This window comes from Rhinichthys klamathensis, unplaced genomic scaffold (genome assembly GCF_029890125.1).
Source record: "Rhinichthys klamathensis goyatoka isolate OS25496 unplaced genomic scaffold, OSU_Roscu_1.1 h1tg000466l_1, whole genome shotgun sequence".
In the NCBI taxonomy this organism is placed as follows: Eukaryota; Metazoa; Chordata; class Actinopteri; order Cypriniformes; family Leuciscidae; genus Rhinichthys; species Rhinichthys klamathensis.
In genome coordinates, this window is record NW_026606955.1 from 797630 (window position 1) to 813820 (window position 16191).

The 16191-nt window shown below is 36.6% G+C and overlaps 10 non-coding genes across 10 annotated transcripts; all 10 read left to right on the top strand.

The window, feature by feature from the left end:
* The first annotated feature begins 308 nt into the window (after positions 1-308).
* Positions 309-391, top strand: trnal-uaa (transfer RNA leucine (anticodon UAA)). Its single transcript has one exon. It is a non-coding gene; the product is annotated as a tRNA-Leu (tRNA).
* Positions 392-1469: 1078 nt separating this feature from the next.
* trnal-uaa (transfer RNA leucine (anticodon UAA)) lies at positions 1470-1552 on the top strand. Its single transcript has one exon. It is a non-coding gene; the product is annotated as a tRNA-Leu (tRNA).
* Positions 1553-3503: 1951 nt separating this feature from the next.
* On the top strand, positions 3504-3586 carry trnal-uaa (transfer RNA leucine (anticodon UAA)). The gene has a single exon. It is a non-coding gene; the product is annotated as a tRNA-Leu (tRNA).
* Positions 3587-4033: 447 nt separating this feature from the next.
* trnal-uaa (transfer RNA leucine (anticodon UAA)) lies at positions 4034-4116 on the top strand. Its single transcript has one exon. It is a non-coding gene; the product is annotated as a tRNA-Leu (tRNA).
* Positions 4117-5005: 889 nt separating this feature from the next.
* On the top strand, positions 5006-5088 carry trnal-uaa (transfer RNA leucine (anticodon UAA)). The gene has a single exon. It is a non-coding gene; the product is annotated as a tRNA-Leu (tRNA).
* A 6931-nt stretch (positions 5089-12019) lies between these two features.
* Positions 12020-12102, top strand: trnal-uaa (transfer RNA leucine (anticodon UAA)). The gene has a single exon. It is a non-coding gene; the product is annotated as a tRNA-Leu (tRNA).
* A 448-nt stretch (positions 12103-12550) lies between these two features.
* Positions 12551-12633, top strand: trnal-uaa (transfer RNA leucine (anticodon UAA)). Its single transcript has one exon. It is a non-coding gene; the product is annotated as a tRNA-Leu (tRNA).
* An 890-nt stretch (positions 12634-13523) lies between these two features.
* Positions 13524-13606, top strand: trnal-uaa (transfer RNA leucine (anticodon UAA)). The gene has a single exon. It is a non-coding gene; the product is annotated as a tRNA-Leu (tRNA).
* Positions 13607-14053: 447 nt separating this feature from the next.
* trnal-uaa (transfer RNA leucine (anticodon UAA)) lies at positions 14054-14136 on the top strand. Its single transcript has one exon. It is a non-coding gene; the product is annotated as a tRNA-Leu (tRNA).
* Positions 14137-15343: 1207 nt separating this feature from the next.
* Positions 15344-15426, top strand: trnal-uaa (transfer RNA leucine (anticodon UAA)). The gene has a single exon. It is a non-coding gene; the product is annotated as a tRNA-Leu (tRNA).
* The last annotated feature ends 765 nt before the right edge of the window (positions 15427-16191 follow it).

Below are 16191 nucleotides of genomic sequence, written 5' to 3' on the forward strand. Positions count from 1 at the left end.
TTTTCAAGCTTTCTAAGTACTGATTATCCGTTTGAAAGATTATCCATTTGAAATGGCAGCTTTAATCGGTAAGTCCAATATTGAGGGGTCTGCTGCAGTAAAAATAAAATAGTTGGCAGAGTGGTTAAGGCGTTGGACTCAAGATCCTATGGACAAATGTCCTTGTGGTATCAAACCACACTCCTTTACAATAAAAATGTCTTTTTCAGTTTGATTTTCAAGGACAAATTAAGCATTTGAAATTACAGCTTATTATGGTAAGTTCAATTGTGAGGGTCTGCTGCAGTATAAATAAAACAGTTGTCCCAACCAGGATGGCCGAGTGGTTCAAGCGTTGGACTTAAGATCCAATGGACAAATGTCCTCGTGGGTTCAAACCCCACTCCTGGTAATAGAATAATTGACTTAAAATAATTGGTTTTATGCAGAAATTAAGAAGTTGAAGTACAGCATGGAGAGTCAATCCAATGTGGAGTCTTGCAGTAAAAACAATTCTGCTTTCAACCCCACTCCTTGTAATTACATTGAGCTTTTTAAGTACTAATTATGCATTTGAAATGGCTGCTTAAAACGATAAGTTCAAATGTGTGGGTCTGTTGCAGTAAAAAAAAAAGTATTTTCCCAACCAATGGACAAATGTCATTGTGGGTTCAAACCCCACTCTTTTCAAACCCCACTCTAAAATAATTGGTTTTCAACTTGAAGTTTGAGCAGAAATTAAGAAGTTGAAGTACAGCATAGAAGGTCAAAATCCAATGTGGAGTCTTGCAGTAAAAACAATTCTGGTTTCAACCCCACTCCTTGTTACTAAATTGAGCTTTTTAAGTACTAATTATGCATTTGAAATGGCTGCTTAAAACGGTAAGTTCAAATGTGAGGTTCTGTTGCAGTAAAAAATAAAAATTAAAAAAAGAGTCTTGTCCCAACCAATGCACAAATGTCATCGTTGGTTCAAACCCAACTCCTAGTCCTAAAAATTAGGTTTTCATTTTGATTTGAAAACACAAATTAGGCATTTTAAATAGAAGCTTAAAGTGGTGAATTCAAATGTGAGGGTCTGCTGCAGTAAAAATAAAACAGTTGTCCCAACCAGGATGGCCGAGTGGTTAAGGCGTTAAGTGGTTAAGGCGCAGAAATTAAGAAATTGAAGTACAGCATAGAGGGGCAACATCAAATGTGGGGGTCTGTTGCAATATAAAAAAAGTCTGGTTTCAACCCCACTTCTGGTAAATAAATTGAGTCTTTCAAGCTGTTTAAGCACTAATTATGCATTTGAAATGGCAAATTAAAACTATAAGTTCAAATGTGTGGGTCTGTTGCAGTAAAAAAAAAAAAAGAATTTTCCCAACCAATGGACAAATGTCATCGTGGGTTTGAACCCATGACAAATTAAGCATTTGAAATTATAGCTTAAAGCGGTAAGTTCAATAGTGAGGGTCTGCTGCAGTAAAAATAAAATAGTTGTCCCAACCAGGATGGCCGAGTGGTTAAGGCGTTGGACTTAAGATCCAATGGACAAATGTCCTCGTGGGTTCAAACCCCACTCCTGGTAATAAAATAATTGGTTTTCATCTTGAAGTTTGAGCAGAAATTAAGAAGTTGAAGTACAGCACAGAGGGACAAATTCCAATGTGGAGTCTGTTGCAGTAAAAACAATTCTTGTTTCAACCCCACTCCTTGTAATTAAATTGAGTTTTTCAAGCTTTCTAAGTACTAATTATCCATTTGAAATGGCAGCTTTAAGCGGTAAGTCCAATAGTGAGGGTCTGCTGCAGTAAAATTAAAATAGTTGTCCCAACCAGGTTGGCCGAGTGGTTAAGGCGTTGGACTTAACATCCAATGGACAAATGTCCTTGAAGTACAGCATGGAGAGTCAATCCAATGCGGAGTCTTGCAGTAAAAACAATTCTGCTTTCAACCCCACTCCTTGTAATTAAATTGAGCTTTTTAAGTACTAATTATGCATTTGAAATGGCTGCTTAAAACGATAAGTTTAAATGTGTGGGTCTGTTGCAGTAAAAAAAAAAGTATTTTCCTAACCAATGGACAAATGTAATTGTGGGTTCAAATCCCACTCCTGGTAATACAATAATAGTTTTTCAATTTGAAGTTTAAGCAGAAATTAAGAAGTTGAAGTACAGCATAGAGGGACAAATTCCAATGTGGAGTCTGTTGCAGTAAAAACAATTCTGGTTTCAACCCCACTCCTTGTAATTAAATTTAGTTTTTCAAGCTTTCTAAGTACTAATTATCCATTTGAAATGGCAGCTTTAAGCGGTAAGTCCAATAGTGAGGGTCTGCTGCAGTAAAAATAAAACAGTTGTCCCAACCAGGTTGGCCAAGTGGTTAAGGCGTTGGACTTAAGATCCAATGGACAAATGTCCTTGTGGTATCAAACCACACTCCTTTTCAATAAAAATGTATTTTTCAGTTTGATTTTCAAGGACAAATTAAGCATTTGAAATTACAGCTTAATATGGTAAGTTCAATTGTGAGGGTCTGCTGCAGTATAAATAAAACAGCTGTCCCAACCAGAATGGCCGAGTGGTTAATGCGTTGGACCTAAGATCCGATGGACAAATGTCCTCGTGGGTTCAAACCCCACTCCTTGTAGTAGAATAATTGGCTTAAAATAATTGGTTTTATGCAGAAATTAAGAAGTTGAAGTACAGCATGGAGAGTCAATCCAATGTAGAGTCTTGCAGTAAAAACAATTCTGCTTTCAACCCCACTCCTTGTAATTAAATTGAGCTTTTTAAGTACTAATTATGCATTTGAAATGGCTGCTTAAAACGATAAGTTCAAATGTGTGGGTCTGTTGCAGTAAAAAAAAAAGTATTTTCCCAACCAATGGACAAATGTCATTGTGGGTTCAAACCCCAATCCTGGTAATACAATAATAGTTTTTCAATTTGAAGTTTAAGCAGAAATTAAGAAGTTGAAGTACAGCATAGAGGGTCAAATTCCAATGTGGGGGTCTGTTGCAATATAAAAAAAGTCTGGTTTCAACCCCACTCCTTTGGTAATTAAATTGAGTCTTTCAAGCTGTTTAAGCACTAATTATGCATTTGAAATGGCAAATTAAAACTATAAGTTCAAATATGTGGGTCTGTTGCAGTAAAAAAAAAGTATTTTCACAACCAATGGACCAATGTCATTGTAGGTTCAAACCCAACCCCTAGTACTACAAATTAGGTTTTCATTTTGATTTGTAAACACAAATTATGCATATGAAATAGAAGCTTAAAGTGGTAGATTCAAATGTTAGGGTCTGCTGCAGTAAAAACAAAAAAGTTGCCCCAACCAGGATGACCGAGTGGTTAAGGCGTTGGACTTAAGATCCAATGGACAAATGTCCTTGTGGGTTCAAATCACACTCCTGTTCATTAAAATGACTTTTTCAGTTTGATTTGCAAGGACAAATTAAGCATTTGAAATTACAGCTTAAAGCGGTAAGTTCAATTGTGAGGGTCTGCTGCAGTAAAAATAAAACAGTGGTCCCAACCAGGATGGCCGAGTGGTTAAGGCGTTGGACTTAAGATCCAATGGACAAATGTCCTCGTGGGTTCAAACCCCACTCCTGGTAATAAAATAATTGGTTTTCATCTTGAAGTTTGAGCAGAAATTAAGAAGTTGAAGTATAGCATAGAGGGACAAATTCCAATGTGGAGTCTGTTGCAGTAAAAACAATTCTGGTTTCAACCCCACTCCTTGTAATTAAATTGAGTTTTTCAAGCTTTCTAAGTACTAATTATCCATTTGAAATGGCAGCTTTAAGCGGTAAGTCCAATAGTGAGGGTCTGCTGCAGTAAAAATAAAACAGTTGTTCCAACCAGGTTGGCCGAGTGGTTAAGGCGTTGGACTTAAGATCCAATGGACAAATGTCCTTGTGATATCAAACCACACTCCTTTTCAATAAAAATGTATTTTTCAGTTTGATTTTCAAGGACAAATTAAGCATTTGAAATTACAGTTTAATATGGTAAGTTCAATTGTGAGGGTCTGCTGCAGTATAAATAAAACAGTTGTCCCAACCAGGATGGCCGAGTGGTTAAGGCGTTGGACTTAAGATCCAATGGACAAATGTCCTCGTGGGTTCAAACCCCACTCCTGGTAATAGAATAATTGGCTTAAAATAATTGGTTTTATGCAGAAATTAAGAAGTTGAAGTACAGCATGGAGAGTCAATCCAATGTGGAGTCTTGCAGTAAAAACAATTCTGCTTTCAACCCCACTCCTTGTAATTAAATTGAGCTTTTTAAGTACTAATTATGCATTTGAAATGGCTGCTTAAAACGATAAGTTCAAATGTGTGGGTCTGTTGCAGTAAAAAAAAAAGTATTTTCCCAACCAATGGACAAATGTCATTGTGGGTTCAAACCCCACTCCTGGTAATACAATAATAGTTTTTCAATTTGAAGTTTAAGCAGAAATTAAGAAGTTGAAGTACAGCATAGAGGGTCAAATTCCAATGTGGGGGTCTGTTGCAATATAAAACAAGTCTGGTTTCAACCCCACTCCTTTGGTAATTAAATTGAGTCTTTCAAGCTGTTTAAGCACTAATTATGCATTTGAAATGGCAAATTAAAACTATAAGTTCGAATGTGTGGGTCTGTTGCAGTAAAAAAAAGTATTTTCACAACCAATGGACCAATGTCATTGTGGGTTCAAACCCAACCCCTAGTACTAAAAATTAGGTTTTCATTTTGATTTGTAAACACAAATTATGCATATGAAATAGAAGCTTAAAGTGGTAGATTCAAATGTTAGGGTCTGCTGCAGTAAAAATAAAAAAGTTGCCCCAACCAGGATGACCGAGTGGTTAAGGCGTTGGACTTAAGATCCAATGGACAAATGTCCTTGTGGGTTCAAACCACACTCCTGTTCATTAAAATGACTTTTTCAGTTTGATTTGCAAGGACAAATTAAGCATTTGAAATTACAGCTTAAAGCGGTAAGTTAAATTGTGAGGGTCTGCTGCAGTAAAAATCAAACAGTGGTCCCAACCAGGATGGCCGAGTGGTTAAGGCGTTGGACTTAAGATCCAATGGACAAATGTCCTCGTGGGTTCAAACCCCACTCCTGGTAATAGAATAATTGGCTTAAAATAATTGGTTTTATGCAGAAATTAAGAAGTTGAAGTACAGCATGGAGAGTCAATCCAATGTGGAGTCTTGCAGTAAAAACAATTCTGCTTTCAACCCCACTCCTTGTTACTAAATTGAGCTTTTTAAGTACTAATTATGCATTTGAAATGGCTGCTTAAAACGGTAAGTTCAAATGTGAGGTTCTGTTGCAGTAAAAAAAAAAAAATTTAAAAAAGAGTCTTGTCCCAACCAATGCACAAATGTCATCGTTGGTTCAAACCCAACTCCTAGTCCTAAAAATTTGGTTTTCATTATGATTTGAAAATACAAATTAGGCATTTTAAATAGAAGCTTAAAGTGGTGAATTCAAATGTGAGGGTCTGCTGCAGTAAAAATAAAATAGTTGTCCCAACCAGGATGGCCGAGTGGTTAAGGCGTTAAGTGGTTAAGGCGCAGAAATGAAGAAATTGAAGTACAGCATAGAGGGGCAACATCAAATGTGGGGGTCTGTTGCAATATAAAAAAAGTCTGGTTTCAACCCCACTTCTGGTAAATAAATTGAGTCTTTCAAGCTGTTTAAGCACTAATTATGCATTTGAAATGGCAAATTAAAACTATAAGTTCAAATGTGTGGGTCTGTTGCAGTAAAAAAAAAAAAAGAGAATTTTCCCAACCAATGGACAAATGTCATCGTGGGTTTGAACCCATGACAAATTAAGCATTTGAAATTATAGCTTAAAGCGGTAAGTTCAATAGTGAGGGTCTGCTGCAGTAAAAATAAAATAGTTGTCCCAACCAGGATGGCCGAGTGGTTAAGGCGTTGGACTTAAACCCTGGGGTCGGCTATCGCGCCGGCGCGATTGTCTCGCTTTTTTCTTATCGGTGCAAAAGAGACTCAAAATACTCCGTTGATTTTGATCTTACATATAAGTGTGATACATCATTAGATCCTGTTAAGTTTCTATTTTTTTGTGGATACTCAGAATAAAAACAAAATGTTGTGCTTTTCACCAAATAAAGAAAAACAAACATGATGCGAGTTCAGCGTTCTCTCTGTCAGTGAAGTCCATTCTGAAACGCGTCCTAAGATTAACTGTAACTCCGAGATTACTTGTCACACAGGCACGAGAGATTTTTCTTTATGAAACTTGAATTCTCTTCTTTTAAATGAAGTAATTTATATAAAAAACAAATATTCTCAGTTTATGCAATCTGTATGAAAAGAGAGTGCTGTCAGTATTTTTTTCCCAGCTCATTACACTTCATTACGCGTTAATCTGACACGCCCACGGAGGACGCGCGCTATTCAAACGCAAATGTCGAGGCAAGCCATGACAATGCCCACATCAGCCGTTCCACCGCGGCGGTAAAATGTGTGGTGTATTTGCTGCCTTTTACCGCTAAGAGGCGCTACAGTCATAGACTCTGAAAAGTGTTCGTTTATTCCGGTTTATTCTCTCTAATGCGTAATCTGCTGCCGCACCGCGCTGATTCAGAGCGATTGAAAGCTGGTAGCAGATGAATTCAATAAGTGAAACGTAGTTAAAATAATTCATAATCACAATACTGAAATTAGGCTACTAAAATGTAATTGAATAAATAATGAAAACGTTTAAACATCAAGGCTACATCAATGAGGCTTTACAACTTTAACAGCGTACAGACGGTAGCTCAGTGATCAACGCAACAACACGAGCTTCGAGGAGCTTTCTTCGACCCGAGATCGAATCTCAATGTAGCATACATGTTGTTAACCGATGTTGGCCTACAGCGTTTATATTTTACCACCTTGATGCTTAAATAGGTAACTGTTTATAACTGTTTACTTATTTAAAGTCAAGAGTTTTGTTTAATTATCATTACAACATATATTTGCTACATTCCTGTAGAACCGCAGCCGCTTCACAAACGACAAAAACTGATGAAGGAAGATTGTCAGCCGATTGCATCAGAAAATGAAAATGAAGAAGCTCGTCTGTAGTCTGCTACATTATTGTGTAATGTAAAAGAACACTAAAATTACTTAAGTTTGAAACCAAGTTCGAACATTTCAAGGTTTAAATAAAGTGTCGGGACAGTTTTTTTTTATTTAAAACAGGGTTGCATCGGGTTTAGAGTTTATTTCTTTTGCGATGCAAAATAAGAAACACTAGGCTAATCTTATTCTTGCGACATTTTAAATTTGTATTGCCAAAGAAATTACAGCTAAATTAAACAATTAAAACAGTACAAAACGAAAATTGTCCAAAGAAACATAATTAAATTAAAAACATGCGTTTCTCTTTGCCTCTCTCGCGCTGGATCTCTTTTTAACAAGTTTATTTAGTCTCCCTCGCTGCGCGCGCCGCGTCTCTCTCGAAATTAAACATTTCAGGGTAAAAACACATCATACAGCTGATAATACTGTATATGTCGCTGCGTGTCAGCCATACAAATCACGAAAAAATTATTTAGCCTTTAATTGTTGCTTCAAAGACACAGCACGCCTTGTTGATTTCACCTTACAATAATTTCAATTGAAATTTTGTGTGAAAAAAACTTTAAGGCTACAATAAATAAACTAGAATATTTATAATTTAATAAGATATGGGGCCTACATTTGGACACAGATTTATCCTTACAATAATTTTGCCTGCTCATCAGGCTGGCTATCCGACACTCTCCATATGAAAGAGGAACATTAACACCTTTGTCCAGCAACTGTCCTTCCAACCCCCCCCCCCCCCCCCCCACAGGCTATCGGAGTATGAGGCTGACTTAACACAAAGAGAAGTCGCAATTCACACTTAAATCGCTATTCTAGACAGTGTTGATAATGAAGGAATTAAATGATTTAAGTTACATGTAGCCTAGTTATATTTCTGTCATAAAAGTTTATTACTAAATATTTCATTATTTCAATAATTGATGAAATAAAACTGGTTTGGGCCAGCTTTTTCCAAGCAAAACTAAATATAATCTGAAAAATCACATGTTAATTTGTTGTCATGAACAAAATGTTCAACTCAATATTAAAGTCTACAGGGATCTTTGGATCCTTACAACCAGGCATGCAATTTGTGAATTAAGTTTTTATTTTATTTTGTATTATTCAAATATATATCGAAACACGGTGCTTCGTGGTAATGCTGCTAAATTAAATAACTTTTATAGAATAATTATGAACTTAAATGAAACAATATCGCAACATTTCGACAAATACATTATTTGATCTGTTTTTACATTTTAATTCAGGGCGATTTAGCCTACATTTAATTAGAGCGAGATTTTCACCCTTGTCTTGTCATTTTCTCATTGGGAAGCGCTTCCAGTTTGAGTAGATCCTCTGTACCTCTCGTTTTCATAAGGATTAGCCTACATAATCAGATAACATTTATTAGCCTAAATATTTAGACATTTAAAGGCTTTAGACATAGCCGATTTCTTATCGTGACTGAGCTGAAGTGGCTTTCGGTTCATTTTTGTGACGCGCAGTTCCCGGAGACAGAGACGACAGATACTGTTTTTGTTGTTAGCCTAATATGAATACAAGTTTACAGTTTTGAACGATGTAAGCTACTCTACTCTTATCTGTATGACCAAAAAATTACGGAGTCGCCTATTAAGTTATTTTAGCTGTAATAATGAGAAAAATAAATTAATCTAAATGAACGCGCCGCCGCGTTTGTCGAACACTAACTCACCATGCCAGAATAAAACCCGACTTTAGAAAAATGTATAGGGCCACTCGGCGTGGTGTGCCAAAACACTTAATTATAAACTTCAATATTTCATTCAAAATAATCTCATCAACACGCTTTGTGAAATTTTGAAAAGCCGTGCATGCATTAGGGCCACTGGAACTAATGAACAACTGAAACGCTGGTTTTGATTTTATTGTTTGTCGTTTAAACGTGCCTGTTGCATATCTCTATTTTATATATTTGATATTGGTGAAGTAGCCTATAGCATTGATTAGCTGGGTGTGGGGATTAAAATAATTCAGCAGAAGCAGGGATGTTTAGACCAGAAGGAAATCCCAATCCCCCCTGGCAAATCACACTTTACTTAAAACCATGTTTTTTAAAACTCTAGGTTGTAGGGAACAGACCTCTCTGCCATGCGCGCGCATGGTTTGGAGCACAATATCTGTCTCGCATGCACGCTAGCTCTAGATAGATTACGGGATATTTTAACTAATTTGCGGTATTACTAGTCGATCACGAGTGGCTCAACAGGTAGATCTATAGATAAACTATATCTTTTAGGAATTTGACCGACCGGGTTGACACTTCAGCGTGAGAAATCGGGGGTGTGGCGTGAGAGCGTGAGATTTGGGTCAATTGCGTGAGTAGCCTACTCTCACGCTCAATGCGTGAGAGTTGGCAGCCCTGAAAAAAAAAAATATATAGTATATATATATATAGGCTATATATAATTTATTTATTACAGAACTGCTTTTGAAATTACGATTGGTAGACTATTATTATACAGATGCAAAGTCGTTCTGTTGGGTACTATTTTGTGTGTAAAATGGAAATGCATGATAATTGTATTTTATATATATAAGCAAAAAAAACTGTATGGTGTAACAGAGTTTTAGAGCTAGACAAATCTAAATAAATATAAAACTTACAACAGACCAGGCTTGTGCGGGATTTGAACCCGTGTCATCTTGATGATGAACCGTAAGTTCTACCGCTCGGCTATGAATTTTCTCACTGAAAAATACCCGAACGTCTGTTTCTCACATGAGCGAGAAAACGTTTTGTCTTTAGCCTGTGAGTGTAGGCCTATACTTTAGCCTTTTACAGTTTTAAAAGATTATATCTTATCTGTATGAGCAACAATTACGGAGTAGGCTATAAATGTTTGTTGTAGGCTTATTTGGAAATTACCATAAGTTGTAGTATTTCATCCTTAGGCTACAGACATTAGCCCCACTTACGTTTTGCTAAATGTCCCTTTGCGCCACCTGGCGGTCATTTCGCGAACGACTTTGAAATGCGACTGGTTTATTTTTACCGTGGTGGATGGCTAAAAATGGTATGTGGATGGCTAAAAGGTGACTAAAAATGTGCTTTTGGCATTCATTTATATTTTGATTGTTTGTATATATATATATGTGTGTGTGTGTGTGTGTGTGTGTGTGTGTGTGTGTGTGTGTGTGTGTGTGTGTGTGTGTGTGTGTGTGTGTGTGTATAAATATTTATTTATTTATATATATATATATTGTCCTTGCATTCTTTCTTGTGTGACACCCCTGAATGAAAGGCTCATTAGTATGCAGTCTGCTCAGGTGAGAACTGCCTAATTATTCATGAGGGGGTTGGGTCGTTCACGCCCATCCGCATATTGCCTTTGCAAACAAAAAATGTTTTTCACAATTTAAAACAATCTATTGTTTTATGTGAATGATTAGGCAGAATGATTTTCAGATCAATTTGAAGCAAAAACTCTAGGCAACAACATCCACTTGTCAAAAGTCTTGTGGACAGATATTTAGTATGTTATTTGTGGCCTTATATTAGAAACTTTAGTTTTTAGTTTTTTCAATAACCACGCATAAACAATATTCTCTCAAAAATACAAACATATACATACATGTTGCTCACATATTATGGTAGCCCTGTGTGTGCTATATAGAGTGTAATTTCACCTGTGCCATTAATATGTTTATAAGCAACTGAAAAAAGCAGAAATGTCAGAGCATGCCAAAACATCTCAAGGACCCCGAAAACACCTCAGACCCCAGAGGGTTAAGATCCAATGGACAAATGTCCTCGTGGGTTCAAACCCCACTCCTGGTAATAAAATAATTGGTTTTCATCTTGAAGTTTGAGCAGAAATTAAGAAGTTGAAGTACAGCACAGAGGGACAAATTCCAATGTGGAGTCTGTTGCAGTAAAAACAATTCTGGTTTCAACCCCACTCCTTGTAATTAAATTGAGTTTTTCAAGCTTTCTAAGTACTAATTATCCATTTGAAATGGCAGCTTTAAGCAGTAAGTCCAATAGTGAGGGTCTGCTGCAGTAAAAATAAAATAGTTGTCCCAACCAGGTTGGCCGAGTGGTTAAGGCATTGGACTTAAGATCCAATGGACAAATGTCCTTGAAGTATAGCATGGAGAGTCAATCCAATGCGGAGTCTTGCAGTAAAAACAATTCTGCTTTCAACCCTACTCCTTGTAATTAAATTGAGCTTTTTAAGTACTAATTATGCATTTGAAATGGCTGCTTAAAACGATAAGTTTAAATGTGTGGGTCTGTTGCAGTAAAAAAAAAAGTATTTTCCCAACCAATGGACAAATGTCATTGTGGGTTCAAACCCCACTCCTGGTAATACAATAATAGTTTTTCAATTTGAAGTTTAAGCAGAAATTAAGAAGTTGAAGTACAGCATAGAGGGTCAAATTCCAATGTGGGGGTCTGTTGCAATATAAAAAAAGTCTGGTTTCAACCCCACTCCTTTGGTAATTAAATTGAGTCTTTCAAGCTGTTTAAGCACTAATTATGCATTTGAAATGGCAAATTAAAACTATAAGTTCAAATATGTGGGTCTGTTGCAGTAAAAAAAAAGTATTTTCACAACCAATGGACCAATGTCATTGTAGGTTCAAACCCAACCCCTAGTACTAAAAATTAGGTTTTCATTTTGATTTGTAAACACAAATTATGCATATGAAATAGAAGCTTAAAGTGGTAGATTCAAATGTTAGGGTCTGCTGCAGTAAAAATAAAAAAGTTGCCCCAACCAGGATGACCGAGTGGTTGAGGCGTTGGACTTAAGATCCAATGGACAAATGTCCTCGTGGGTTTAAACCACACTCCTGTTCATTAAAATGACTTTTTCAGTTTGATTTGCAAGGACAAATTAAGCATTTGAAATTACAGCTTAAAGCGGTAAGTTCAATTGTGAGGGTCTGCTGCAGTAAAAATAAAACAGTGGTCCCAACCAGGATGGCCGAGTGGTTAAGGCGTTGGACTTAAGATCCAATGGACAAATGTCCTCGTGGGTTCAAACCCCACTCCTGGTAATAAAATAATTGGTTTTCATCTTGAAGTTTGAGCAGAAATTAAGAAGTTGAAGTATAGCATAGAGGGACAAATTCCAATGTGGAGTCTGTTGCAGAAAAAAACAATTCTGGTTTCAACCCCACTCCTTGTAATTAAATTGAGTTTTTCAAGCTTTCTAAGTACTAATTATCCATTTGAAATGGCAGCTTTAAGCGGTAAGTCCAATAGTGAGGGTCTGCTGCAGTAAAAATAAAACAGTTGTTCCAACCAGGTTGGCCGAGTGGTTAAGGCGTTGGACTTAAGATCCAATGGACAAATGTCCTTGTGATATCAAACCACACTCCTTTTCAATAAAAATGTATTTTTCAGTTTGATTTTCAAGGACAAATTAAGCATTTGAAATTACAGTTTAATATGGTAAGTTCAATTGTGAGGGTCTGCTGCAGTATAAATAAAACAGTTGTCCCAACCAGGATGGCCGAGTGGTTAAGGCGTTGGACTTAAGATCCAATGGACAAATGTCCTCGTGGGTTCAAACCCCACTCCTGGTAATAGAATAATTGGCTTAAAATAATTGGTTTTATGCAGAAATTAAGAAGTTGAAGTACAGCATGGAGAGTCAATCCAATGTGGAGTCTTGCAGTAAAAACAATTCTGCTTTCAACCCCACTCCTTGTAATTAAATTGAGCTTTTTAAGTACTAATTATGCATTTGAAATGGCTGCTTAAAACGATAAGTTCAAATGTGTGGGTCTGTTGCAGTAAAAAAAAAAGTATTTTCCCAACCAATGGACAAATGTCATTGTGGGTTCAAACCCCACTCCTGGTAATACAATAATAGTTTTTCAATTTGAAGTTTAAGCAGAAATTAAGAAGTTGAAGTACAGCATAGAGGGTCAAATTCCAATGTGGGGGTCTGTTGCAATATAAAAAAAGTCTGGTTTCAACCCCACTCCTTTGGTAATTAAATTGAGTCTTTCAAGCTGTTTAAGCACTAATTATGCATTTGAAATGGCAAATTAAAACTATAAGTTCAAATGTGTGGGTCTGTTGCAGTAAAAAAAAAGTATTTTCACAACCAATGGACCAATGTCATTGTGGGTTCAAACCCAACACCTAGTACTAAAAATTAGGTTTTCATTTTGATTTGTAAGCACAAATTATGCATATGAAATAGAAGCTTAAAGTGGTAGATTCAAATGTTAGGGTCTGCTGCAGTAAAAATAAAAAAGTTGCCCCAACCAGGATGACCGAGTGGTTAAGGCGTTGGACTTAAGATCCAATGGACAAATGTCCTTGTGGGTTCAAACCACACTCCTGTTCATTAAAATGACTTTTTCAGTTTGATTTGCAAGGACAAATTAAGCATTTGAAATTACAGCTTAAAGCGGTAAGTTCAATTGTGAGGGTCTGCTGCAGTAAAAATAAAACAGTGGTCCCAACCAGGATGGCCGAGTGGTTAAGGCGTTGGACTTAAGATCCAATGGACAAATTTCCTCGTGGCTTCAAACCCCACTCCTGGTAATAAAATAATTGGTTTTCATCTTGAAGTTTGAGCAGAAATTAAGAAGTTGAAGTATAGCATAGAGGGACAAATTCCAATGTGGAGTCTGTTGCAGTAAAAACAATTCTGGTTTCAACCCCACTCCTTGTAATTAAATTGAGTTTTTCAAGCTTTCTAAGTACTAATTATCCATTTGAAATGGCAGCTTTAAGCGGTAAGTCCAATAGTGAGGGTCTGCTGCAGTAAAAATAAAACAGGTGTCCCAACCAGGTTGGCCGAGTGGTTAAGGCGTTGGACTTAAGATCCAATGGACAAATGTCCTTGTGGTATCAAACCACACTCCTTTTCAATAAAAATGTCTTTTTCAGTTTGATTTTCAAGGACAAATTAAGCATTTGAAATTACAGCTTAATATGGTAAGTTCAATTGTGAGGGTCTGCTGCAGTATAAATAAAACAGTTGTCCCAACCAGGATGGCCGAGTGGTTAAGGCGTTGGACTTAAGATCCAATGGACAAACGTCCTCGTGGGTTCAAACCCCACTCCTGGTAGTAGAATAATTGGCTTAAAATAATTGGTTTTAAGCAGAAATTAAGAAGTTGAAGTACAGCATGGAGAGTCAATCCAATGTGGAGTCTTGCAGTAAAAACAATTCTGCTTTCAACCCCACTCCTTGTAATTAAATTGAGCTTTTTAAGTACTAATTATGCATTTGAAATGGCTGCTTAAAACGATAAGTTCAAATGTGTGGGTCTGTTGCAGTACAAAAAAAAAGTATTTTCCCAACCAATGGACAAATGTCATTGTGGGTTCAAACCCCACTCTATTCAAACCCCACTCTAAAATAATTGGTTTTCAACTTGAAGTTTGAGCAGAAATTAAGAAGTTGAAGTACAGCATAGAGGGTCAAAATCCAATGTGGAGTCTTGCAGTAAAAACAATTCTGGTTTCAACCCCACTCCTTGTTATTAAATTGAGCTTTTTAAGTACTAATTATGCATTTGAAATGGCTGCTTAAAACGATAAGTTCAAATGTGAGGTTCTGTTGCAGTAAAAAAAAAATTTAAAAAAAAGAGTCTTGTCCCAACCAATGCACAAATGTCATCGTTGGTTCAAACCCAACTCCTAGTCCTAAAAATTAGGTTTTCATTTTGATTTGAAAACACAAATTAGGCATTTTAAATAGAAGCTTAAAGTGGTGAATTCAAATGTGAGGGTCTGCTGCAGTAAAAATAAAATAGTTGTCCCAACCAGGATGGCCGAGTGGTTAAGGCGTTAAGTGGTTAAGGCGCAGAAATTAAGAAATTGAAGTACAGCATAGAGGGGCAACTTCAAATGTGGGGGTCTGTTGCAATATAAAAAAAAGTCTGGTTTCAACCCCACTTCTGGTAAATAAATTGAGTCTTTCAAGCTGTTTAAGCACTAATTATGCATTTGAAATGGCAAATTAAAACGATAAGTTTAAATGTGTGGGTCTGTTGCAGTAAAAAAAAAGTATTTTCCCAACCAATGGACAAATGTCATTGTGGGTTCAAACCCCACTCCTGGTAATACAATAATAGTTTTTCAATTTGAAGTTTAAGCAGAAATTAAGAAGTTGAAGTACAGCATAGAGGGTCAAATTCCAATGTGGGGGTCTGTTGCAATATAAAAAAAGTCTGGTTTCAACCCCACTTCAAGATGAAAACCAAATTACAGCTTAAAGCGGTAAGTTCAATTGTGAGGGTCTGCTGCAGTAAAAATAAAATAGTGGTCCCAACCAGGATGGCCGAGTGGTTAAGGCGTTGGACTTAAGATCCAATGGACAAATGTCCTCGTGGGTTCAAACCCCACTCCTGGTAATAAAATAATTGGTTTTCATCTTGAAGTTTGAGCGGAAATTAAGAAATTGAAGTATAGCATAGAGGGAAAAATTCCAATGTGGAGTCTGTTGCAGTAAAAACAATTCTGGTCTGGTAAGGCGTTGGACTTAAGATCCAATGGACTAATGTCCTTGAAGTACAGCATGGAGAGTCAATCCAATGCGGAGTCTTGCAGTAAAAACAATTCTGCTTTCAACCCCACTCCTTGTAATTAAATTGAGCTTTTTAAGTACTAATTATGCATTTGAAATGGCTGCTTAAAACGATAAGTTTAAATGTGTGGGTCTGTTGCAGTAAAAAAAAAAGTATTTTCCCAACCAATGGACAAATGTCATTGTGGGTTCAAACCCCACTCCTGGTAATACAATAATAGTTTTTCAATTTGAAGTTTAAGCAGAAATTAAGAAGTTGAAGTACAGCATAGAGGGTCAAATTCCAATGTGGGGGTCTGTTGCAATATAAAAAAAGTCTGGTTTCAACCCCACTCCTTTGGTAATTAAATTGAGTCTTTCAAGCTGTTTAAGCACTAATTATGCATTTGAAATGGCAAATTAAAACTATAAGTTCAAATGTGTGGGTCTGTTGCAGTAAAAAAAAAGTATTTTCACAACCAATGGACCAATGTCATTGTGGGTTCAAACCCAACCCCTAGTACTAAAAATTAGGTTTTCATTTTGATTTGTAAGCACAAATTATGCATATGAAATAGAAGCTTAAAGTGGTAGATTCAAATGTTAGGGTCTG